Below are 26,544 nucleotides of genomic sequence, written 5' to 3' on the forward strand. Positions count from 1 at the left end.
TCTCTCTCTCTCTCTCTCTCTCTCTCTCTCTCTCTCTCTCTCTCTCTCTCTCTCACACACACACACACACACACACACACACACACACACGAAAAAGAAGAGGCAGCAACTGGAGGAAAAAAACAGTACTAGTAAGAGCTGCAGAAGTAATGGCCACCCTTGTAGCCCTTGTTTTCTCCTTAAAACCCATCTACCCACCTTTACCATAAATTCTTCAACAAATCCAAACCAAGGAGAACAAAACAGATAACAGTTCCCTTTGTGGGGATGGCCAAATATTAGAGGAGGCTGGAGATAAATATGAACTTTAAGAGAGTGGTTCTGGGCGTTGGTGGCACACGCCTGTAACTCTAGCTTCTCAGAAGGCATCAGGAGGATCGAGGTTCAAAGCCAGCCTGGGGAATAGTGCTCAAGATCTTCTCTCGAAAATACTCAACACAAACAAAAGGTCTGGTGGAGTGGCTCAAGGTGTAGGCCCTAAGTTCAAACCCCAGTGCCACAAAAAAAAAGTGGTAGCAGCCCTTTGAGTTTTCGATCTGCCTCAATTTATGCCATTCTTTGCCTAAAGACTGGAAAGTAATGCAATCATCTTAAGAGTTCAGCTGATAAATATGAAAATGGGATCAGAAAGCTTTCTTGTGGTATAAGAAATACTTTTTAAAACTTCCCAAGATGGCTATTACAGAGACTGGCAAGAGGTCACCTAACTCATCTCTGAGCAGACAAGACTACAGTTAAACAATACAGGGAGAGATATTCAAAACTATACTTCAGGGGCTGAATTTCCACATAATTTCCTCACTGTCAAAAATATCAATTATCCAGAAGCTCACAAAATTGAAAACTAAGGACTGAGCATTAAAAACTGCTTCCTTTTATGATAAAAATCTATACTGGCCAAAAACGTTTTCAACTCCCAAATAATCCAAGCAGGCATTATTTTGTACAATTCCAGAATCTTGTTTACATGCATGTTTTCCCTTCTGGTTTTATTCAAAAGATTCTCTTTTCTTTCCCAAGTGTACTTTCTAAGACTGAAAACAAAGTGTTCCTTTTCCCTGGTTTCTTCTTCCTTGGCCTCCATGTAATGAAGCACCCATGCGAGAAATAAAGGAGCTATAGGGCCCAATACTTGTTAGTCTGTGAAAGTCTAAAGCTGCTAGCTGAATATGAATTAGAATTTTCCTATTTACAATGAATCTCTGCTTTTTATTAAGAGGAATGGGACTGACCACAGGTCACATGGTTTAGAAACCCTAGGCCATCTTTTACATTTTAGTTTTATTTTTCTAAACAATTTGGCTTTAACAACCTAAAAGGAGTTCTAAACCCTAAGTATCAAGGCTTTGGGTAATATAAAAATTATGGCCCAAAGAAGTCTTAAATGACTTCCTTAACTAGATGGATTTTAAAAAATAAATCCTGCTGATGGTTTCAAGATAAAGTATTCAAGTTCTAGAAAGAGTTACCAATCAAGAAAGGTATCAAAGGCATGTGTCTTCCATTAAGTATGAAATCTTTTGTTTCTTCTAACTCAGGCATATAAACTTGGCAAGTGATATCATTTGTCAACAGCACGTTATTCCTGACACAACACACAATTTACTCCCCTAATTTTATCATGGGATCCAGAGTTAGATTCATGTATTTTCCCCCATATTACCTAAATGGTACAACATAAAAGCAGAGATTTTTACAACTAATTTGCTCGTTTCTGTTATCTCCAGGGACCCCCCTCATAAGAGTATTAGAAATCATTACTGATTAATGCTGCCCAATTATAGCATATCCAAAAATAAAGTTATTTTTCATTCATTTAGATATAAGGCTCAACTGTACATATAACAAAATATAAATTAGACATTATGCCCAACAATGTAAATTCTAAATATTCACAAAAAGACAAAATAATAGTTATGTGGATAACAGAATTTCCTAATTTAGATGCAACTGAATACTGAAACTTTAAGGTAAAAAACTTTGTGTAACAAAATTTAATTCCACTAGAATTCAGTTTTCTACATACAGTCCAAAAGCACTATAATTCAGAAACCATACAATGCCCTGTTCTCTGAAGAAAGTCTTTTAAGACACCATTTGGAGAGCTTCCTGTTCTCTTAATGGGGGGAAAAAAAAGGTAGACTCACTAGAATCCATGTTGTAAAATCTTTACCTTAATTCTACACTTCAAGTGATAAAAGTTTTATATAGTTGGGAGATAAATATAACTATAATAAAATTCCAATTATACTGAGTGATATAACAAAATTTCATTGTATTGTTAAATGATCTAGCTTTTGCTATTAAGTTAAAATTTCAAGCATTTATGGATTCATCTGAAAAGTCATTCCCACCAGTAAATCCATCCCCCAAAATATAATTGTTATAGTCATCTTTTCTACTCCTCACACTCCTCTTTTAATTGAATAGTGTACTCTAATACTGCTTGATACTTTACACTAAAGAGTACCCCAACCACAGAAATATTTACCTACTGCTATACAACTTAGGATGCACATATTCCATAAGGGATATTTTAAAAGTAATAAAATGACAGGAAATAAATCCTTGAATTTTGTGCCATCTTTAAGACTTCTGGATTTTTTTTTTTTTCCTTTTACCCCTGCAGCTGGAATGGGGGAAGGAAAAAAAAAGAACGGATATCTGTGTAGATGCATGCTTAAGCATACAAATAGTCATGAACTTGGGGAGAGAGGAAAAGGAGGAAGGACAAAAGAAGTGGCAGCAGGAGAGATGAGACTAATTTTCTGATAGATAAAATAGATGACTTAATAGATAACTTGAGCAGTGATATTATTTTGAAAATATTTATGCTAAAGCTACTTCTGTAATACATCAAACTAGGAAAAGGTCATACAGATTGATGCACTAAGGAAATCCTATTTCAAAGAATAAGTTATAAAATACAAACTATGCAGATGTAGCCTACTTTATTATCTCTGAGTCAAACTATGACATGGAGTATTTCTGATATGGCATTATCACATTACATGCTAATTTCTACTAGCTATTTGCAAGGTAGATTCCATTTGGATTTTAACTTACCTCATCAGTATCTATACTTCCTGTTTCTAAAAGGTACTTTTTCAACACATTTCAAATATTCATCAGAATATCTAAAATAAGACCTCAGTATATTTCTCCTTACTAATTTCAACTTTTTGTCCCCCCAAATACATTTACACTGTCTCAGGTTACAGTCCCTTGGAAGACTTTGGTATTATTTATAGTGATGCCTCTGGAATTCTTATTAACTTAAGAGAAGGGGCTCACCAAGCCCCATTTAACACTCTGTATTAGGCATCCCAGAGTTCTGGAAATCATGGAGACTGTGAATGCAGTCTAAGGGGCAATGTTACTACAGACCACTAAACCAAGTAAATAGAACACAGTAATGGGGGATGGGGGAGCTAGCACCAGTAGTCCTAATATAGACAGAAATCAAAACAAATAGAATTTCAAGAGAGAAGATAATAAATTAATGAGAAAACTGAGCTCAAAACTTCAAGCCAAGGTAAATTACATACAACTATCACTAAACATAGGTTTCCAGGAGGACCCTAAAACCACTGCCAGGGATTCCCCACTATCCCTCCCAGGTCAAATATAAAAATTGCATAAAGAGCCCAGCAATCTGACATAAGAGCCCTCTACTTGACTTTGCCCAAAACATTTCATTAACCACTTGGGATGGTCTCAAAGGCACAATCAGTAAGAGTGAAGAGACAATCACCTGAGGGGCTTGCTAATACCCAGGGGAGGTGGAAAATGCAGAAATTCAGAGGCCAGAATAAGTAATAAATATAAAATAACCGACAAAGAGAAAGATAAATATAAAATACTCCACAGGGACTAAAACCATAAGCTGCTCATCTTATAATATAAGGCCTTGCTTATTAGCAATTAATGTGAAAGACAACAGAGATGTTATGAGATGCTGTCTTTAAAAAAAAATTAACTTGGGCTATATGATGAAATTATAGTTTTTAAACTTTCTTAGCTTTCTGTGATGGTTGCAACTTATCTGAAGCACCGTATACTTTTTCGAGAGCCATGTTTTAAAAGGAGCAATGAACATTAAGCTGGACTATTTCAGAAAAGCTACCATGATTGTGCATAGTCTGAAATCACATCATAGAGGGATAGACAGAGCTTTGGCAGCAAAACCTGGGGATGAACAGACATAACCCTTGTTCAGTATCTGAAGATATGTTACATAAGACATAGAAAAGATACGATTAGGACTAGAAGAGGGCAAGAATCTATACAACATGAAAAGCTACCTAATAGTAAGATGCTTAAAACTACCTTGAAAACCAAGTGTTCTCCCTCTCAAACAGAAGCAAAGACTGAACAAGATAGACAAGTGAAGACAAAATAACTTACAAGGGATGCTTTCAATGTGGTATCTATAATCTTAAAAGTTACATAAAACTACTTCTAACCCTCTGATTCCATAACTCCTAACAGTCAGGTACAAACACTGAGTATAAAGGTGATAAAACTGAAGCCACACCAGGGAATTGCCTTGCTCAGATATCATAATCATAAAACAGCAAAGCCAGCACCAGTTTTCTGGACTCCTAGATCTGTGCTTTTTAATTCTGTCCCATCTTTTCACCCCAAGTATCAGGCCACTCTGATCCTCACCCACAAAGGAAGCATTCTCTTCCTAAGAGCTAATTCAGTCTTGGAAAATAGGAATCATGAAGAACCAATCACCTTGTTTAGGACAGAAGATTTTTTTTTTTCCATTCTTTCTGTAAGTTTCAGTTCTTTCCAAAGTTACACAAATACCCTAAGAAACACCACCCCTAATCCTGCTGATACTGTACATGCTTCCTCCTCTAAGAAGTCATCTCTAAGGTTTGCAACCAGAGGGTTCAGGCCCATAGATTTCTGTGCAAAACAATGCTTCAAAGTACTTGAACCTTTCACCCAAATCAGTAAGGGCTGACAGATCCTGGGAAAAGGCAAAAGAGGATCTTAATTTTTCCCCTCTGTCAAAAAGACAGAGAGATGGGCTCTGCACCTGCAAAGAAAGGGCAAGAGAAACTGGATTGCCAATGTCAGAATTTTCTCAACCCGGTCACATATAATAAGGTTTAATCTGTAACCAGACAAACTCAGTGCTTTTAATCAAAATGCATTTTTACGTAAATTAACAGTGTTTACTTATCTCTTATGGCAGCCATAGACAACTATTATTCAGCCACAAACTCAGTCATCTTTCCTTTTCTAATAAACACTCTGCTGACACCAGTACACAAATTGCTCTCAGAATTGAAATCACACAATGCTTGCTTTAATTATAAAAGTAATAATTTTAATGAATCTTTGTTGGTGCTTACCAGATACCAGATATTGTGCTAGGCACTCTATAAGCATGTTAATTAAGGTAAATATATTATCCCCATTTTACAGGTAAAGAAAGCAAGGTTCCAAGAGATAAAAGTTACTGTCCAAGGTCAAAAGCTATTAAATGTTAGAATCAGGATTCAAACCTACAACCCCAAACCTCAAAATCTTAACCACTATACAATGCTACCTGCTGAGTTGCTCAAGGAGATTAACACAGTAAAGGTCTAATCAACAATGGGTACCAGAGCAAAGGATGGGTTCACTCATAAGTTTCACAGACATAAGAGGTATTATGGTCTGAAATAGTGCTGAGACACTGCTTTGTAATCAGAGGCTTAAATGGTAGCAAGAAGGACTTAAGTATAGACAAGCAAAGGTAAGTTGGGAAGCCTTGAGTAGTTATGATAATAATGGGTTAAATTTATTTTTGTGCTAGACAGTGAGTGGGATCAAACTCCTCTTTTCACTCTCAATGTGTATTAAGTGGATTTGGACTATAGAGTTTATTCTCTACACTTGCATTTAGTAAGTAAACAGGTAACAAAGACTCTGTGTCCCTTACAGAAGTCACCTCACAACAGCCTGTCACTAATGGGTTGCACAAGTCAAAGTCCCTGGAGGATTCCACTGCAAGGCTAAGCCCTCATGGCACACACAGACCAACAAAAACAAACTGCCATTTTTCTTGTGAGATAAAGATTAAGTCAGGCTGACTCCCAAATAAAATACTCAGGGTGAATTTGATTAAGATCAAATTTGTTAGTGGTAAACTCAATGTATTTAAATTTAAATCATTTTGATTATTGATCTATACAAACACATTTTTGTAAGATGTTTAAAGATACATATCATATATAACTGAGATAATGCTTCTTTTGGAGGGGCATACATTTTGAGCTAATTTAATGAGTTTTTTTAGATTGACTCTAAATATCTAAAACCAAATAGCTTATTTATTTCATACTACAAACTCAGGCAGACACTGACAAAAAGCAACAGGTCAGAAGACCTGGGTTGTAATTCCTTCACAACTCACTATTGAGACAATCATAGGTAACCATTACTCTCTCTGAGAAGCAGTTCCTTAGCCTATAAACTGGAAACAAGTTTTAAACTCTGTAAGGACAAACAAATTTATGGGTATTGTGCTTATACTACTACTAAGAGATTAACTATTTCCAGTTAAGCAATTTAATAAGGAGTATTTGGAAGACATTAGAAGACTGGCTCATTAAAATCCTCCCTGACCCCACCCTGAACCTAAATTTTAAAATGAATATTTATAAATGTAGGTTTCGACTTCCCACTCTTTAAGCTATGTAGGCCAAACCAATTTAATTTAAACATTACACTAAAACATATTACTAAAAAAATTTTTATATTTGTTATAGCATTTTGCAAGCTAAATAAAATGTTTCATTCATATTTGAATGAAAACATTCAATTTTTAAAATAAACCTGTAAGGTCAGAAAAGCAAAGTGTTGCTGAGATAATTTTATAAATGAGGAACATAAGGTGATGGAGATAAATCATAGACATTCTTTAAGATGGCTGTACTTAATAACTTTTCAACTCTACAATGGTGGAAAGATGACAGCCATTCAGTAGAAAACACACTTTAAGTTTTTATCTTTTTTTTTAGCTAGGAATATATAATACAATAGTTTGGGCAGGAAACAGCAACTCCCAGGCAGCCATAAGATCATTAGAGTAAAGAACAGGCACTGCAATGTACTGTGTGGCTAAGCTGTGATGTTTGGTAAGTTAGATGTAATAAATGCATTTTTAAATTACTTTTTACAACTTATGATGGTTTCCTGGGGCATTGTAAGTAGAAGAACATCCGTACATCCAAAACACACACAGCTAGATATGGTAGAAATGCAAGTGGAAACCAAGCCCAGACTTCTAGTGTACCCTGCCTAAGATCATATCTGCTTACAAATATAAGACTGCACCTTCTGACCTCAGAATATTTGTAGACATTTAAAGAAACACAAACTTTCCAGATTCTTTAGTTTCTAAACAATGTACTGATTTACATGTCTAAAATCAATCCCCCTCAAAACATTTTGTAGAGCTTAATAAGACAAAGTCAACAGCCCATTGACCCCCCCACCACTAAATAAAGCAATTTTCTTTACTCCATCTGAACAATTTTATAGAGAAATAAATTCACTGAGAGCACTTTAATATCAGGTTACTAATATAGTTCATAACCTACTTTGTCTTACTTATAAAACTTTGCTTAAAAGGTCAAGTGAATGCCTTAATTTATAAATTAGAAATTCTAAATCTCAATCTCTCCTGATACATCAAAAAGATATGGAATTTTTTAACCAAGTATTTTTCAACTTACAAAATCTATTTTGGTTTTGTTTGTTTTGGGCAGTATTAGAGGTTTGAACTCAGGGCCTTGTGCTTGCTAGGCAGGTGCTTTACCACTTGAGCTACACTCCCAGCCTTTCTTTTGTTTTAAAGTCAGGTTTTAAGAAAATCAATTTAGTATTTACTAAACTATCACCATGTGTCTAGCCCTGTGCCCACTTAAGCAGTTAAGCCACTAATTTTTTTTATCTTAATTCTGGTATTGCTTAATTCAGTATCCAAAGATAACACCTTGACAGATCCAAATCTGTGTGTATGTATGAATGGAAAAAAATCAATGCACGGCAAGTGGCCTCTTACACTACACAAAGACTGCTCTCAATTTACATAGCCTGCTATCTGTCCTGTCCTGGGCATGTCTGTGGAAGGACACTCCACTGAAGAGTCCCCTATACATGTACTCCTTTATTAGAGTGAATTACCTGCAGAAAAGTCTCCTCAGCCCTGGGAAGTTGCATAACCCATCTGAAATGGTAACTCCTTTATTAAAGCATTCTTTCTGCTCACTTTCCAGGCTGTGACAGCACTGCTAACAGGAGAAGTCACAGTATAAATGTACACCCTCTGGTACTAATGCTTAGCACATTCCCTAACTCATAAATGGGATTTTATCACTCCCTGAAATAAGCACAACAGGCTTTCATTTGGCTCATCATGATTGTGCCAATAAATCAAGGCAAGCTAATTAAAGCCTCAAGATGGCATTCCATTGTCCCAAAGGATCAAGTCTTAACTCTCATCATGGCACATAAGGTCCACCATAGTCTAGCCTGCCTCTACCCTATCTCTGTCCTGCCACCACTCTCCTCTAGGGAGAATACCAGGACCCTAGCAGTCAACATTCAGTATCAGCCTTGGAAGCTGTGCAGAATAATCTGAATTATAAAAAGGAGGTAACTGTTTTAACACCTCTACACATTGTACAAGCCTTACTTGCTGCCTAAAATGTCTTTCCTTATGTCATCTTCTGGCCAACCACCTCTCCTCTCTGTCTCCTAATGGTACTTGCCCATTTTTTTTTTTGATTAGGATATATTCATTATATAGGGGGGATTCGTAGTGACAATTCAGATTAGACTTACATCGTACAATATTTACATTATCCCCATCTTCTTTCCCCCTTAGCCCCCTCCTCACCCCACTTAAAGCAATTTTAAGAGGTTTCTTAATCCTGTTCCATATAGCTATATGAAGTCTATCTGCCATATATCATCACCTTAATTTCCTTCTTTCACCCCCCCCCACACTGTACCTATTTTATAGTCCTTGTTTTCATTATTAATATTTAAGTTGATGTTCAAAGGGGTGTCTCAATGTATACCCACTGTGGGTGTACTTTACTTTGGTCCATTCAGCCCCTTCCAATATCCCTTACCCCTTTACCTCCCACCCACCCCCACACACAGCCAACGCCTCTTATTTGTCACTATTGGGTCTAATTTTCCTCTTCTCTTTTGGAAGTTTCCAGAGGTCCCAAAGAAGAACCAGTAGTTAACTCCCCCATCATACACACCACCTGGAAAGCACCTAATGTGTTGTCAATCAAACTACATTCTTTGAAGCTATCTTGCTTTCTACACAGTGAGCTTCAAGAAGATGAGGAAGGGTGCTGAGTCAGCTTTGCATTCCCAGGACTCAGCCAGTACTGGTGCAAATCAAATAATCAACAATGAAGGAAGAATCAGTATTGCTTAGCAACCCAGAAAACTTCTCAGGCAGGGAGTGCCAGAGCCCTGGAGAAGACACTGAGTGGCCTGGCAACCCAAAAAGCATGCTCTTAGACAAGAGCACACTCTCCCAAGGATAAGTACTGCAAATGTGTCAAGTGGAGGAGTGAGGAGGCAGATACTGCATGAGCACTTTCTGGGGTGAGAGAACCACAACCTGACAGAGATAAATTTTCTTTTAATCATAAAACTTTGCCTTTTATCTATATGGTCTTATCATCTATATTCATCAGTAAATTGCTGCTTTGACAGAAATAATCTGGTCTAGCAGACCAGATTATTCCTCAAACTAGAACAAATCCTTACCTAGGAACAATTCCACCAGTCAACAGCTTTCCTATCCCACCTCTACTGAACTCCACATACTTGCAGGCTACTTGCTTTTAGTTTATACATCATATAGTAAGGTTGGTTATCTGTTTTACAAACTTTCTGCAGATTAAAAGCAGCACTTTTAAGAAAGAAGATTAAATATTAAACATACACACACACAACACCCTTAAAAGTCCAGCAGTCTGATGCTCTGTACGTTCAATTTAAAACAGTTCAGATGCTTAATGGGGCAAGTCATCCATTTTCTGAGAATGTTGATTATACAAAATTACACATTTCTCAATATATTACCACAGTTAAAGTATAATTATATTAAAAATAAAATTTTCCAAAAGCAATTCCACTTGTAGAAATTCACTCCCAAAATTTAAGTGGGCAAAATGAATATGCCAATATACAGAGTTGCTCACAATAGTAAAAAACTATAAACCAAATACCTATTAAAAGGGTACTGAGAAACAGATTATGATGAATGTATAAAATGGAACACAATCAGCCATGTTAGAAGATCATATTCATTGACAGAAGAAGAAAACCATAACAAAGCATTGAGTGAAAAAATAAAGACTGGACTGAAAGTTGTTGAATTAATAGGAGGTGGGGGAGAAAAGGTAAGGAGGTTAGACTAATAGAAGGAGTTAGACTAATTAAAGTACAATATATTTACTGATGAAATACCATAGTGGATCTTTGAAACGCAAGTATACACTTAAATAATGAAAGACAGGTCTTGTTGGGGGAAGGTTCCAGTGGGAGGGTGAATGCAGAGAGTGACTATGGTGGATATATTTATATACTTGAATGAAGATAGAACATAGAAACCTGTCAAAATCATTTTAAGCAGGGAAAAGGGATGAGGGACCATGTAAGCATATACGGAAATGTTACAATGAAACCTTCATTCAACTAATACATGCTAATGAAAATGTTTTTAAAAAATAAAGGCTACTAAATAGTATATGAAGCTATACAACTTCACTAACATTATATCATAAAGTGACACATGTATTTGCTTTGGCATGTACACATGGGCATTACATGCATGCATATTACCAAACTATTAATGGTGACAATTCCAGTATTACCAAACAAGTAACGGTGATTTTCACTTCTTCACAATTTTCTATACTACCTGAATTCCCTTACAGAAACATGGGTTTTTGATACAATCAGGAAAAAATATTTTTAAAAGAATATTCCATGTTTTGTTTTTCAACTTCTGCTACAACAGCAAAATCAGCAGAAAGCTAGAGCCTCGTCACTACCAACTCACCAACACTCCTAGAAAACATAGCTTTGAAGGCAAGAATATTTATATGTAAGGGTATCTGACCTACTGCTCTAACTATCCTATCAATTTCAAATAGTTTCTTATTTCTATTTGGAAGAAGCACTTTATCAAATGTTCAATGTTAAAACACATGTCAGTGTTAAAGACATGTTAGTTGATGAAGGTGATGATATTTAAATGTCCCCTCCCAAAATTCATAGTGAAATTTAATTCATATTGTAACAGCACTAAGGGATGGGACCTTTAAGAAGTGATTAGGTCACAAGGGTTCTGCCTTCATAAATGGATTAATGCCAGTATCGTAGGAATGAGTTAGTTACCATGGGAGTGGGTTCCTGATAAAAAGGATTAGTTCAGCAGATTTCTTTCTCTTCACATGAATGCTTCGCTTTCCCCTTCTGCCATGTTATAAAGAGGCATGAAGGCTCTCACCAGATTCAGCCTTCAGCAATTCAATCTTGGAATCCGCTGTCAAATAAGTTTCTATTTTTTATAATTTATCCAACGTATTATATTCTGTTACAAAAGCATAAAAGAAAATGAGGGAAATATAATCTTGAAGGAAAATATATGCAAAATGAAGCAGACTTATAAAATTCCACTAGACAATAAAGAAAAGCCTTTCCTCAAGTTTTGAAGTATATTTTTGAGATTGCTACCCAACTGATAGAACTCATTCACAAACGTTTTATCATTTGAGGTGCACTTCAAAACAAAAGGAAAATTCAAGGCAAAAGGACAAAGGAATAAGAACTTAACATTTTCACATGGGGGGGAGGAGACATTATATCACATTGTTTCCAAATTTCCTCCTTATAAAAGGAATAAGGGAATGAAGAAATTTATGTTAACTACCATAATCTCCTTAGTTAAAATATATAGCCCAGATAGGAGTAAGAATTTTCAAAGGACTTATTTGGTAAAGCACTCTCATTATAACAGACCACTTGCCCTTGGATATTTTTGGGAAGGTGGGATATTCTAGAGATAGGTAAGCAGATTGGATGCTGGCAGGCAGGCTGGAAAAATCAAGGAAAGGAGATGAAGAATGAAGATGAAGCAGAAAGCAAGCCCTGTGGTAAATGAGATGGAAAAAAGGAAAATTCCATCCTGCCTTATGCTGCAGGTGCCCTCAGGAAATGTCATTAACAGCACGTTCTCATTACAGAAATCCCCCAGATCAGCCAGAAGACTTGCTTTTTTGGTTCCCAGATCAGAAACTACATGAACCTTTTCGTACATCAAGGTTAGTGCATATATGGCATGAGGCTATGGAATTATCCTCAGCCCAGCATGTCCTCATCAACATACATCTGTGGCCTGCTATAACTGGTACTGACAACACTGGCAGTTGCACAGGAAGACCAATAAGACAGACACAGAGGAGACAGACACAAAATGGATTTAAATCTGTCAAAGTTGTATTCTGAGACTCAAACTGTTTTTTTCTCCACGTGATAGTTTCCAAATGCAATTACTCCTTGAACCACTATAGACTTTTTCACTTCCCTAGCTTCTCTGCTAAAATTGCAAAGAACTCAAAGCTGCAAGAAAAGTACTTGTACTTCACTACAAGTACATGAAAATAAGTCCTGAAAGGTGAGGCTCAACTAGACCAGAGGAGCCATTAAGAGTGCCTCAAAGGTGGGAAAAAAGAGGGGGTGAATTCAACAATGATATATTGTAAGAACTTCTGTAAATGTCACAATGTACCCTGAGGTAAACAATAAAAAGGAGAGGAAGAGATCAAGATTTCAGACAGATGGATATGCCCATAATTTTTCAATCTCTTCTATAATTTCTTCTCCCTGAATGGGTCCCAGTATGCCAAAGTGCATTTAGAGATCATGTAAGTCACCACAAAGAAGGAAACACTCATCTAAAATGATTCAAAAGACAGGCTAAAGGCAAAGTCTTTTGGATGACTGAAGAAACAAGTTCAGTATTCCACGAGTTTTGTTAAAATGTCAAATTTCACAATTGCTCCTATTTTCATGTAAACAAACAGTATGGGTTTCCATTTTAAGGTTTTCTAGTAGCAAAATACCATAAATCACAACTCTAACCCCCCAAAACTCAAAGCCTCTCAGTCACTACACAGCAAAGAGATTAAGGGAATGGACTTTTTAAGCCACTGTATGCCACTAAAACCAGCTGTGTATGTCCATGGAGACCTCATTTAATGTCTGTGCGTCTGTTTCCTTGCCTCAGAGTTATTGAAGTTTTAAATTAATAGAAGGAAAAACCCTTAGAACATTACCTGATACTTTGTACTATCACTCTATCACTATTCTCATCATCATCCAGCAGGTATATCAAAAGCAGTATAACTGAGACTCTCCTGGAACAAGAATACCACCTCTAAATCATCCCAAATATATCCCAATTTAAAAAGACAATGTAAATCGAGAATGCTTCTTACTTAGGGACACTTTGGAATGACAGAGCTATTCAGCTACTAGTGGTTTTCCAATGAGCCATGCTTATCAAGTAAAGTTTTGAAATGTGAGCTATTTCATCTTTCAAAGAAGAAAAGATGGTTTTGTCAGTTGTTTATTTTGTTTTTCAAAGAGTAGTTTTGACAAGCCAGTAATTCATCTAATTTTATATACGTTTGTAGAGTGTTTGTTGTGTTAAGTGCTTTTACCTTACAGTTCTATAGAGTATAGATTGTAACAAGCACCCAATTAATTCAAAGAGCAGTATTTCCTATTAAATAATTTTAACATAAGTGCTATTTTATCTTTTTCTCTATTTTCTGAATTTAAAATATCCTATTATTTTGTGTGGTGCATGGGAGGTTAATTAAAATAACCATAAATGTCTGAGGCATGAGGCATGGGAAGAGAACATGGAATATCGGATGCGACCCTGGATTTCAGGCAACATATATAACTATGCTGTTTGGCTGGGGCAGATTTACTGTATCTTATTCCTGATATCAGCCATTTGTTGATTTGGAAAGTATAGATTTCCCCCAAAAGTACACAGCCAATCTACTGTAGAAAGCTGTTTTCAGACATAAGCAACAACAGAGAAAAAATGTAAAAGTCAGAACAAGCCCCTTTGAACTCTACCTAGTGCCCATTTATCAGTATCATAAATAACAATAAGGGCTAGTGAGTGGTTAAAGTGGTAGAGTGCCTGCTTAGCAAGCATGAGGCCTTGAGTTCAAATTCTAATACCACCAAAAAAAGTAACAATAAAAGGCAAATGCTCCCTTGAAATGAATCTTAGCAAATAAAGATAAAGGTACCTGCCATAAATGAGTGAGTTGGACAGAGGGCATTTGGCAGAAGAGTATGGGTAAAGAACCTCAAAAATAAATGAATATAATGTTCCTTGAGAAAGTAAACTGTTCAAAGGTATGAAAAACATTTTTAAACCCACACAAAGGGATTTTAAAACAGGAAAATCTATTATCCCACAAATTGCTGGATTATTTTTCTTAAGTACACACATGTTTTGGAAACTTCAGAATCTTAAAATATATTCCTGATTAGCAACACTCAAGTTTCCAGCTGCCTTTACATTTGTTCACTTTGTCAAAGCCCTAATTCTACCAAAGCCCTTTGTCCTACTCAAATGCCAGCTTAGCTCACCTTACTGGAAAAGCTCTTCTGGTTTTGTCAGCTGTGCCCATGATAAGCAGCTGGGAAGTATGGAAAAACCATTAACTATTGACTGAAAAAAAAAGGAATGTGGACATGGAGTTTCACCATTTGTTGCAGAAGAGTTTAGAAAACAAAGTTAACCAAAAAAAAAAATGAAATTAAAAACTATTCATTGCTCCACACCTGCTCAGAAATGTTTTACAATCACCAATCCATGTAAAATAGCCACAGCTCATCTAGAGGAAGTATTTATTAATTATTGTTTAAACACAGAGGGGAAAAAAAAACCTGCCGAGGCACAAAGGCAAAGGCAAATCACTCAGCAGCAGGAAGAGAAATGTGTACTGATGCACAAGGGATAAACCAAAGGTCTCACCAAGGTCTGTGTTTCCCTGATGTAGTACTCTAAATAAATGGCATACCCAGGGCAGAAAAAAATCAACTTGGAATGCAGGCAGGAGAGCTTTTCACAACTTCAAAGCATAAAAATGTGTTCCCAATTAGTAATGTATAAAAGACAAATGCAGACTCGGTCTCATATATTTCCTATCTTTAGCAATGAATTGCTGGGCAACAGTGCCACTGTTCCCATTATCTCTTTTGCCTACCAGTGGCCATCCAAGAAGTATGGCTATTGAGAAGACTCTCCCTTGAGTCTACACAAGAACCCCCACTGGAAATTCCCCATCCAAAGCTGGCCATAAAACAAATCTAATCAGGTACCAACAATCTGTATTTCTCAATATTCAAATGACACAAAGCTAGATAGCTGCTTCTTAAAAATCAGACAAGTGAACAAGAGCACCATGACTACCAGGATTATACAACACCTCTGCCCCTAGAGCACAAGGGCTGTGGGGAGGCTCCCAAAAGAACTGAATTTCAGGTGGACTTTCAATGGAGGAGCTTAGCTACAAGATAATATGTACTGTACAGAACATGTTCATTCCATCATAAAACAGTAAGAGAGAAAAGGACATTTGATAGAATGCCTATGAACAGCCTAGCTACTAGGCATAAATTATCTCAATTAAAGCAACTGAGGCCCAGAAGAGTTAAATGATTTACCCTAGGTCACAAGGGAGTAAGGGCTATAAAACCAGAATCCGAAGTCAGGTCTGCCTAACTACAAATGAAGCGTTCTGTCAAATCTGATGTTCTTCATTATTATCATCATGCTGCCCTGAAATAGTTAATCATTAACTATTGGGATCTACAAAAGTAGTTTAAACTCAAAAGGGAGTTGAGCATTTCCTGGCAACCCAGCTGTACACACTAGCTTGGGAGGATTCTTTTAAACACTAAAATGTTTCTCTTTTACCACTTTTAATGAAAATCCTTCTCAAAGAGTTTAACTGCCTTCTTGAACAGACTATACCAAACATCACTAAAAAGTAATAAATGTGCTGTCCATGTCTATGGCATTTTACCATCTGGGATGAGAGACTGCACTGCACCTTATGAGATGGAAAGGACTATTAAACCACTTAGTCTAAGACTGGGATTGCAGGAGTTTCCTCCTAAGATTTTTACAGGTTGTATGGGCAAAGTATTAAAAATATGAAAAAGCCATTTACATGTGATCCTATAAATCTAAAATTTATTTAACCAGTTTTGGGGACAAAACAAAAATTCCAGTATTCCATCTAAATTCAAAGTCACTTCACCAGCACCTGAGTTTCATCCCAGGAAAAAGAAATAATATCCTAACTGTAACAAATTGATCACCTGTCAATCTCAACATTTTCTAAACCCTGTAATCTCATGAATCCAGATTCAACCATACAGGATTAAAGCGACTAGTCACAGATTTTTATGAGGGTGATGGTATTACCACATCTTTTGTGAATCTTCTTTCTTCTCTGCTCAGACTCACAAGGCTAAATACACTTTCCACTACCATGCTTGTTCTAAACACTTTTATTCATTTTGGAAGACTTCTTATCAATAAATATCAGAGATTCTATATCTTAGCAAAAAGCAACATTTTATCTAACAGGTCATTCTAGGTGTCAGCAACATAGTAGTTTTCTTCACTGACTAGTATTATTTCTTCCCATTTTTCTAAATAAGGTATTTTAAACATCCAAAAATGCATTAATATATATGAGGGGGAAAATCCCATCATTAGGTATCAGACTAAAACGGGAAATGTTAAAAAATGTTGTTATGCTAGAGTCATCAACCTTTCACAGGTCTTCATTCCCTCAAAACAAGACTTAATTTGCAACCACAGTCAGCTTCTGGGGTGAAAAGAGAAACCCAGGCAGCCATTCCATTATCCACTCTGATCACCTGCCTTTCATTATCTTCCTACCTCCAAACTGCCCAGATCTTTTATTCCAATAAGGAAGGGGCTGCTTGCCAGCTGCCCAGTCTTTGTTGTCCATACAAAGTTATTTTATTAATATGCCTGCAACTTGAAAAGAAGTCCTAAACAGAGGCAAAATATAGGGTATCTAAAAACTCAAAAACAGGACATTTTGAAATAATACGTACGATATATTTTCAAAACTTGCTCAATTATATTTCCCTGCATGTCCAGACTTTTGGACTTCCTGCATCTGCTGTACTACTTTCAAGTTAAGAACAGGTTCCTTATCTTTAGAGAAACTTCATCTGGAAAGATGTTTCAAGGTTAAAGAAAATTATACTGAGTTTGTTATTTCCATGTGATACTAACATAACTATTTACAACTAAGTTTATCCTTCATTTCATGATTCTGTGAACCCCTTGCGTATTAATTCATTGCAAATTATCTCCCTGGATTTCCTACCTACATCCCTACCCACCCAGAAACCAACGTTTTTCTTTCTATACATAGGCTTCCTAATTTTACTACTGTATGGTTTAACAATTTTAAGTAACTAAAGAAACTCCTCAAAATAAAAAAGTGAATATGGGCACCATTAGAGTCCAATTAATTTTGTTACTGATTGCTTTGTAACTCTAGATGAGTCCCAGATCATAAATAAAAACCCATCTCTCAAGATTATCAAAGTTGATATGAGTGCCAAAGCAAGGTGCAATAAGGATACTCCCATAATTCCTTTGAGAAAATTCTCATAGAAAATTGAAATGGAAAGGATTATCTCTTTCACTCCAAAATATAAAAATGTAAATTCTGGGTATTTTATCACCAGTGACTGAAAGCTGTGTGTGGAAAGAGAAAGAATGAGCATTAGAGAGCACAAAGGACCAGCCACAACCAGCCACATTTGTCTATCACATGAACATGACGCTTAGTCCTTGGTGGCATTCATGTGGAAAGGACCAGTGTTTGGCCTGCTTTTCAGTTCTTATTTTCTTTACACGACTCTATCACTCTCCTATCCATCCCTCAACAAAGAACAAGAAGTTTAGCAGGTGGACCTTTACCAGTACAACACATGCTAGCTACAACAAACTTCACCTGTTTTACCAAGAAAGATATCCACATTCCTCTTCCATGTGAAAAGCCCTGTAAATTTTATGTTTGTTTTGAGTAGATTGTGTTACATTTATCGAAATAGTAAACTACTGCATAATGCACTGAGATAGAAGGATCCATTCACTTCACACTGCATGAATGCCTGTTACTACAAGGAAAAATAGCCCTTCTCATAGCATTCAAAAGGTTGACTATATGAAGTTCCAGCTGAACAGGGAAAAATATACCACTCAGATGATCAAAGAGGTACTATCCTACATGTTTTCCACAACCAAGTGGCTGAATGTCACAGATCAGGAAAAAAAAAAAAAAAACTTGTAGTTCCCCCTTATTTGAGGGGGATACATTCCAAGACCCACATTGGATATCTGACACCATGTATAGCAGCAAACCTTAAATGTACTGTATTTTTTCCTATGCATAGATATCTGTAATAAGATTTAATTTATAAACTAGGCACAACAGATTAATAACATGAATTATAATATGCAACACTATATCATATATAAGATATATAGGATGAATACAAAATATCATTATGCCATAAATACACTTGATGTACAAACAACTGCTTACCACTGAGGCATGGATGTAGCTTTCTTCACACTCTAAGATGAAGCTATGACATGCAGCCTGTTATTCACTCTGAGTTCACTGTCCAGGACAGGCGAACCTTGCCCTAAGTAAATTCAATATAGTTACACACACAAGAAAAAAACTAAAGATGATTCTCATTTTAAAAAGTAATTTGCAATGGTATTCTTTAAAAATACGTCCTAGAATGATTCATTCTACAAATGAATCTATTAGATATTATAAGGAAGAGTATTTGCAAACACTTGAACAAGGTTTTGCTTGCAATAACAATTCTAAACCAGATGTTGGTAACTGCTGGCACAAAAACCACATAGAACAAAAGTCATCACTGAAGAAGAATTAATGGTCAGTGCACATAAATATAATCTCCCTTGGCTCTGGTCAATATTTTCCAATACACAATATTTCTTAAGTACCTACTGTGTGCCAGACAATTCTATCTGGATTACAATTTCTGGCACCTCCACTTCCTGACTTGACACACAGAAAGGCTCAGAGATTGTTCATGGATGCTCACCCTGGTGTAATATACTCAGTGCACTCAGTTTTGTCAAGATTTTGAAGTAGTAAGAATGATGAATGAATATTATAATACTGTAAATCTTGTGAGAAAACCAATCTAAAGAAGCTAATTGTTAGGAAAACATTCAGGACTACAATACTATAAGAAAGTATTTACCGACCTCCAATCCTAAGAATACTTTAAAGCTATACAACAACCTATGATGAAGATAAGAGTTATTTATAAGCAGAACAAAATAGTTCCAAGGCTATTCAGAGTCATAAAGGATAGGCAAAGCCATTTTCTCATTTAAAATATCAGACAAATAGGCCTCACATTTTACTGTCTATCAGATAGAATTTAGTATTTGCATTGCTAAAATTCCTTAGGTTTCTTTTGAATGCCAGTAACTGAATATCCTACCTACCTTAGGAGATGGACAGGCTAATAAAATCATGATATGGCTAAGCATACTTTCAGATTTAGTACACAACAGAGTAGAAAAATTTTTGGAGGGAGGTATTTGTTCTTTTGGAAAGGTATTGTACAGAAAGTTTCATTCTGCTTTGTTCTAGTTTTCACTTGCTGTTAATGGAAATACAAGTTTTTTCCTCATGAAAGGCCCCACTCACAAGATAAAAAACAACAGAAATTTAAAATCCCTGAAAGAGGTATTTACCAATTTGTACTGTAAAAGGGGACTTTGCTTGTCTGTGGTATTAAATTCTTTGTATTCACTCATCAACTCAAAGTAGCCAAAGAACCCTTTGGAAAAACGAAACTGTAAAAGGCAATGGACTACTGGACCACAAGTAAATCACTATACTTTTAAGATGACAGTGTTCACACCAAAAAGATTGAAAGGAAAAGAGAGGGAATAAAATACACTTCACTAATCAAAAAGATCACTCCGACAGAAAAAGAATTCTCTTCACAAAGTCTAGCCTTGACCCTGTAGTTAAATATTTTTTTGAATTAATGAAGTGAAGATATAATGTTGACTTCTAAACTATCCTTTACTCATCTTTTAAATTTTAATATTATGGCTTGAAACTAGAAAATTTCAAGGATATAAAAGAATATCCTTGCCCCCGCCCCAGTCCTTCTCAAGGCAACTTAAGGTTATCATTTTCTTGTGAATCCTTTCAAAGATAATGCATGCACATAGAAGACACATTTTTGTTCTCCTTTCTCAAACGGCAGCATATCACATACTATTCTACACATTGCTGTTTTTTATGTAATAAAACATTTTATTTCACTCTGTATCAGTAATTTCCTCATTCTTTTTTATAACTGTATAGTATTTCATCTTGGATGTACAATATTTGATATCTTTTATAATGTAGGTAGGTTGTTTCCAATGTTTTGCTACTATAAACAATGCTTCTACAAACTTATGCATACTTCATTCCCATTTAGCATAAAATTTGGGATGCAGAACTGTTGAGTCAAATAGGTACATGCATGCTTCTGATGAATTCTATGAAATTATCCTCCATGAAAACTATTACAGTCCCACCAGCAATGCATGAGTGCTTATCTCCACTTTCCTGAATTGTTAGGGTCTCTTTCTTAGTGATTTGTAGCAATTATCATATATTAAGGAAATTTGTTCATTATCCCTGATGAGTTGTAAATGTTTTATTTTTTTTTTAACTTTGCTTGTGGTAGTTTTTTGCTGTGCAGAAATGTGGGGGTTCTTTTATGCAGTCTAACTTATGAATCTTTTTCTACTACTGCTTCAAGGTTTTTAGGTTAAAAATCCTAAGTTATGAAAAAAAAAATTCTCCCTGATTTAGCTCTATTTCTTTTGTGCATTTGCATTATAAAGTCTGATTCCATTTAAAATTCATTCTGGTGGAGGTATAAATTACAGATCCAACTATGTTTTCTTCCAGATGTCCACCTATATTTACCAAGTAAATTTCATCACTGATTTCAGATGCCACTGTGTTTTGGGGTCTCTTTCCAGTCTTCATATTTTACTTCATTGATAAGTACATCCATATATATGCCTTCATCAAGTTTTAATTATTATAGTTTAATATTTTAAATATCTTATAAAGTTGGTTCTATCACTCACTATTCTTCTTTTCCATAGTGTTCCTATTATCATATGGTCATTTCTATATAGTATTAGTATGTCAAGCTAAAAAAAAGAGTCCTTATTGGGGTTACTTCTAACTTACAATTTTAGGGAGTTATTTACCTTCAAGAAACAACCCTGATATTAGGCAATTTTTGTACCAAGTTACAAGTGATGTGATCCTTGCCTTAACTACAGCATTCATATTTCCTATTTGTATGTCACCAATCACAAGATGAAAGTCTGCCTCAAAGGTAATAATAGTGTTTAGCATTAGCCTTCCTTATGTCTAGAAGGGTTGTATGAAAAAACGTGTAAATGTCAAAAACAGTGCTAAAATAGCATAGTCCCTGAGTTCATCCACAAATTAAGTATACAGAGAAAACAATTTTATAGTCACCATGGGTTTTCTTAACATGGCAGCTAGAAACACAGGCATTAAGAATTTAAAAAGATCTCTCTACAGAGATCTTGACAGATTCTAAGCAATCATTTTCCTAAACATTACTACTCGTTCATAATGGTTTATTCTATGGATTATTTCCTAGTTTTTTATTCAAAGGAAACTCCAAATTGAAAAGTCATGTGTATTCTATTCTAATACTCCTACTGAATTATTACCACATGTATAATATTTTTCATTATCCTATAAATGAAAGCAAATGGAATGATGGGTGGGGAGCAAAACACGTAGAGAAACATTACTTTACATTTTAGTTTATAAACACTTCAACAAAAATGATCATACACTAACCTTTCTACATACAAAAGAATACATAAATATTAAGAACAATCTTTTTGTTTTCTTTTTTTTTTTAACAATGCTGGGAACGAAATCCAGAGCCTCACATTTAAGCAAGTGCTCTACCACTGCGCTACACCCCACCCCAAAGAACAATCATTTTTATAAGCAGTATTTTAAAACCAAAACATTCGTTTCTTCTACATCCTTTAATTTTACCACTAAAAATCTTAGCTATCAAAAAGAGAATCATGTTCTTTGATGAACAGTAAAAGTAAGATATGAGATTAACACAGGCAGAGCTAGAGAATTTTAGAATTTGGCCTTAAGAATGGATTTCTTAAACACAGAAAAGAACATGATCATAAATGCTTTTAAAAGATCACTGAGTTGCAGCATAGAGGATAGTTTAGTTGTAGTGCAGCACATTACTGCAACAAACCACGATGCTGAACTTAGAATAGTGGCAGTAGTGATGATGAGACAGGATTTATTTAAAAGATACCAAGAAAGTAGAAATGATAAGACATTGTTTTCTGGCTTGAACAACTCAGTAGTGAGTGGTACCATTTACAGAATTAGAGAACAAGTAGGGAATGAAAGGTTTGGAAGGAAAATAGTAACTCTGAATAACAAGTGTGCCAAGTAAGATGTGCAGTGAACAGTTATACTACAGTAGTCTGTAGCTCAGAAAAAGTAAACATTTGAACCTGGTACATAGCATTTTAAGAATATATGAAAAGGTCCCAGGAAAGTGGGTAGAAAAGAGTAGCTTCACTATAAATTCTGATGTTACCAGAAATGTTAAGAGAAAAGCCAGGAAAAGCTTGGATATAATGAAATTCAAGTAAAGACTTTTACAAGAGTGGTCAGATGTGTTGAGTGCTGCTGCACTTTCAAAGTAAAATGAATGAGACAAATCCACCACATTTAGCAACAATGACACTTTTAGCAGGTTCAGTGGAGTGCTGGGGCACAGACCAGAATACAGAGGGGTTTGTAGAGTGAAATGGAAGGTAAAGAAGTAAGGTAAGTGTGGGCCAGGCACAGTAGCTCATGCAGTAATTCCAGATTCTTGGGAGGTGGAGACCAAGATCAGGAGGATTGTGATTCAAGGCCAACTTGGGCAAAAAGTGAGCAAGACCCCATCTCAACAAAACAAGCCTGGTGTGGTGGTCCTGCCTACCACCCTCAGCTATGTGAGAGGCCAAAAGCAAGAGTATCAAGGTGGGAAGCCACCCCTCCCTCCAGGGAGTAAAAAGCGAGACCCTATCCAAAAAATACCCTAAATAAAAAGGGCCAGAAGTGTGGCTCAATTGGTAGATGGCTAAACCCCAATGCCATCTTCCCCTCGCCCCCCCCCCCAAAAAAAAGTGTGGCAATTCTTTCAAGTAGTTTGAATATGAAAATTTAAAAATAAAATCAAGGGCTCTGGAGGAAAAGAATGGGATGGAAAAGCTGTCAAAGAACTTTTTTTTTTAAACTGTGCTGGTGACTAAACCCAGGGCCTCACATGTGCATGCTCTACCACTGAAGTACCCCCAGTCCAAGAGGACTTTTTATTTAAGACCCTCAGAGACTTCACCATTTAAATGGCATTTATACAGAACAGTCAAAAGGGAAAAAATAATTCTTTCCTGTGTTCCTCATTGTTTCCTACTCTTTCATATAGGAAACAAGCTGGAACACTGCTCTGTTCTGTGGATGATCTTATAATGGTAATGGGAACTCTCGGCCATTCTTCAATGGAATTTTATTCACTCTGAAAGATAATTAATAAATCAACAAAAATACCTCTTCTGCAAACGTGAAGTTCATAAGGGAGGTCTGCTTACACTTAAATCATAAGGGAACCTTTAGGACACATCAGACTGAAAAATGGAGTTTAAAGTTCATGTGCCTAATATTCAATCTCTAATGTATAAATTGCAAAATATATTCACTCAGAATAATCGGATGAAAATAATCTGTGCATCCAACAAAGAATCTTCCTCTGATCTATCCACAGATTAAAGGTCTTATGGTTACTTCAAAATGAAAGGAAACTGATGACTATATGAATGGTTTATTTACACCCCTTGAGGCTCATACACAGCGCACGTAATGGTCTTGTCTTGAGGCAAAAGATTTAACAGATTGCCCTCCTAATTGCTCCCTGGACACTCTGTATACAACATCATGTGATCCTGAGGTACAGATTCCTAAATAAAACTCACCTTTAGAAAAAAAAAAATCAAAGATAAATATCTCAGCAACTACTTCTGAACAAATAAAACTATTTACAATACCCCAAACCTAACAAATCATCATTCAAAGTACTGGCTAATATTCCTAATAAATTCTGAACTGCTTTTCTCTAAATTAAAGGCAATTTGGTAAGAGCATTAAAAATTATTTAAATATGATTACCCAATAAACTTCTACACATTTACTTAGTTTAACTACAAACAGTGTCAACTCTAAAATTTCAAAAGTGAGAAATTTTATTCCTGAGGAATGTCTTTATATCTTCATAAAAAGCATCTCAATGATTGGAGAAGTCATCAATTTTAAGAACTTAAAATATAAAATTTCAGTAGCCTAAGGAGATGAGACTAAAGAAGTTTCTTAAATTAGAACATAGAATTTGAGTAATTAGCTTCAGGAATGGTAGGGAATTTTTTCTAAATTTGGAAATGATGGAAATTTTTTCAAAATTCTAAAAACAAAAAACTTTTTTACATCTTCCAAATTTCCTAAGACGACAGTTGCTGAATCTCAGCAGGATAACAGCACCTGCCCACACTGCTGGAGGCAAAGCCACGGTGCAGACTCAGCTTCAAGTAGTCTCCAGAGCTCATGCTGTCCCTACTGTGGCCCTCTACAGTCTTTACCAACCGATAAAGAGGAGAATAGAATAGGATAAAGTTAATGAAATACGAAGTGCAAATAAGCAAAAATATAGGAAAAATATTTAACTTCCTGAGTAACCCTTAATTTTCACATTAAAGTTAACAGGCAGCTTGTTGTTTGCTATATTAATGTGGGGAAAATATGAAAACATGGTTATATCCAGTGCTGGTAATCAGTGTATGAAACTGGTAGGCAAGTGGGCAATACACATAAAGTACCATAAAAACACCCAACATACCCTTTGGCCTCTATTTCCTCTTCTACAAGTCTAAACTAAGTGGAAAACATTAAAATATAGGCAGAATAAAGAGGGTGCTTACTGGACATGCACAAAGATGTTCACCCGAGCACTATGCAAAAGAGAAAACTTGGAAATAAACAAACACACAAAATGACAGTGGCCAAAGAAAATATGACAAAGCCACTTATTTACTGAACATACATTAAAAATAGATGTGTAACACAAGAAAAATGCTTTTGATACAGTGTCAAACTACACAGCTTGATATTAAAAATGTGTACAGATGATGAAAATACTTGTTAATGAACAAGAAAATGCAAAAAGGAAAAACTGCATCATGTACCTGATGTGATGTGAAAATGCAATGCTTAGAAAGCAGTGACTTCCACATGGAGGGTTCAGTAATCACAGTCAGCAATGAAACAGTGACTCCTCAGGAGGACAGTGACATATTTGGGACTTTGGCTCCACACCAAATGGCTTCAAACTGCTCTTGATGAGTTCCTTGATCAGTTCTTTTTTCATGGAATTTTCCTCTGAAGCTATCACTTAGCTACTGATGTGTATCCCCTTTCCTTCCTCTTCTAAGTCTCCTTCAACTACGCTGTGAACTATTAAGCTAAACAGACTTGTTAACTGATTTCTAAGGAAGAGTAGCCAGACTCTGGGACAGCATTCAGGGTCCCTCTAACTAGTTAAGAGAGAAACTTCGGTATGTGAACATAACATTTAATTTTTACTTTTCAGGGGTTTTTTATTTGGCTTCTTGTGGGATTAGAAGTGTTGAGAAAACCATACATTTTAGACCTATGGATAAACTTGAACACATTAAAATGTCGCACTGCTATGATTCTGACAAATCAGATATACAAAGACAAAAGCAAAGGCAGTGGCTGTGGGCTGGTACTCTGGATTGCTCAAATAATACAAAAAAGCATAAACTGCCTTCTCCGACTCATAAAGAGTGAGAGAAAATCAGAAATGATATCTAATTCAAGTTTTGAAGGAGTGGCTCGTTGGTTTGTTTTTGTTTTGTTTTGTTTTTTTTGTCTTGTTTCGGTTTGCATTTTTGAGGCAGAGTTTTGCTATATAGCCGAAGCTGGCTTTGAACTCCCAATGCTAAGTGGGAGATTACAGACATGTACCACCATGCCCAGTTTTAATACAAGATAAATTTGAGGGTTTAGGGTGTTGTATGGAAGAAGAACTAAGTAACTGGGCAGATGTCCTCATTTTAGATGTGGCTTGACTGCCAAGCTTACTGCCAAATATGGTGGCTTGACAGAACATTTCTGAATACTATCCAACCCAATG

General features: G+C 35.9%; 1 protein-coding gene and 1 long non-coding RNA gene across 2 annotated transcripts in view; both read right to left on the bottom strand.

The window, feature by feature from the left end:
* Window positions 1-26,544, bottom strand: part of Zswim6 (zinc finger SWIM-type containing 6) — a 191,178-nt gene that overhangs the window by 126,672 nt on the left and 37,962 nt on the right. The gene's annotated exons all lie outside the window — the stretch shown is intronic.
* LOC141424196 (uncharacterized) overlaps window positions 1-26,544 on the bottom strand; it is a 52,790-nt gene continuing 26,246 nt past the window's right edge. The window contains exon 2 of the long non-coding RNA XR_012449164.1: window positions 1-26,544. This exon is cut by the window's right edge and continues 5,841 nt beyond it. This is a non-coding gene — a long non-coding RNA (uncharacterized lncRNA).

The sequence above is a fragment of the Castor canadensis genome, chromosome 6 (assembly GCF_047511655.1).
Source record: "Castor canadensis chromosome 6, mCasCan1.hap1v2, whole genome shotgun sequence".
NCBI lineage: Eukaryota > Metazoa > Chordata > Mammalia > Rodentia > Castoridae > Castor > Castor canadensis.